Raw genomic sequence first — 1,237 nt, 5'->3', positions numbered from 1 at the left:
CATTAAAAAGTAAAAATAATAATCATTAAAAAAAATGTAAAATATGAAAATAGAAATTAAAAGAAACGCACAATCACCATACAAAAACAAGAATAGCCTAACATAGGCCTAATAAAGGTACAGTAGATATTTCCATTTGGTTAGCTTTCCGTCCAGGCATAACAGATCATTTAATCTTCGAACAAACGCTCCGTTCAAAATGTTTCACTTCTTTTACTTTCTGTTTGCATATAACTGTCATGTTAACCACTCTGTTTATATAATACAAAGCCTATTATCAAAGGCCTGTTTATTATTTTTTTTGTTCTAAAAAGAATAACTAAAAATGACTTCCGTATCGTTAATTGATCACTGAGGTCGCGTGCTGCCAGATCTCTTAAAAGATTGTGTGTACGTGTGTGTGCTTGTTTGATAAACTCTCACAACACAGCGCTGTTAAAAACTAATCCTCGAGGCAACAACTTTGTAACAACCGAATGAGGTTGGCTAATTATATCGTTTTGTTTGTTTTTGTAAGTGTTTTACGGCGCTCGCAACTGCATAAAGTCATATGAGCGCGCGGGACACATTAAACTTTTTCAGTTGGTAGGAAACTTTGAATTTTGCTCGTGTGGCGGCCGAAGCCTACTCTTATCAATTTTAGACCACAAAGGGATCTTTAACGTGCGCAACTTGCACACGGGCCCTCCGAGATTTTTCGCCCTTGTCTGAGAAGGCTACGTGTAGATCTTTCCTACCAGAAGATCAGGGGTGTGGCTGAAAGACAGCAGTAAGAAGAAGCCAAGGAGTAGCATTGAGATGAGGGAGTGGGGTCAGAAAGAGGAGACGAAAGCAGACGACAGACCATTGCTAGAGAGCAGGAAAGGAGGTGAAAGGAGACAAATTTAGAGTAGAAAATGTTTCGGTCCTACCCGGAATCGAACCCGGGACCTTTGAATGAGAGGCCAACACCTTAACCTCTAGGCCACGAGAGCCCCCGCTAATTATAGATAATGCTTTTTTCTGATGGGGAGCAAAGAAAGAGTAATCCATTAACATGTTCTCACATAAGCGCGCTTTCTTTGATCAACCAAACGTATCGTTATTTTTAATACATTGTTTGATTCTGTCCCCGTGAGAAGCTCTGATTCATGCGACAAAAGATCGCCGTCTAGCTGAGCGAGGGAAGCCGTCTGTCGAAGTGCTGAGTAAAGCGTCCATCCGTCTATTTCGAGAAATTTAACGCTACCTAGTACCC

The sequence above is a fragment of the Aplysia californica genome, unplaced genomic scaffold (genome assembly GCF_000002075.1).
Source record: "Aplysia californica isolate F4 #8 unplaced genomic scaffold, AplCal3.0 scaffold00248, whole genome shotgun sequence".
Classification (NCBI taxonomy): domain Eukaryota; kingdom Metazoa; phylum Mollusca; class Gastropoda; order Aplysiida; family Aplysiidae; genus Aplysia; species Aplysia californica.
Note: the sequence above shows the minus strand (reverse complement) of the source record.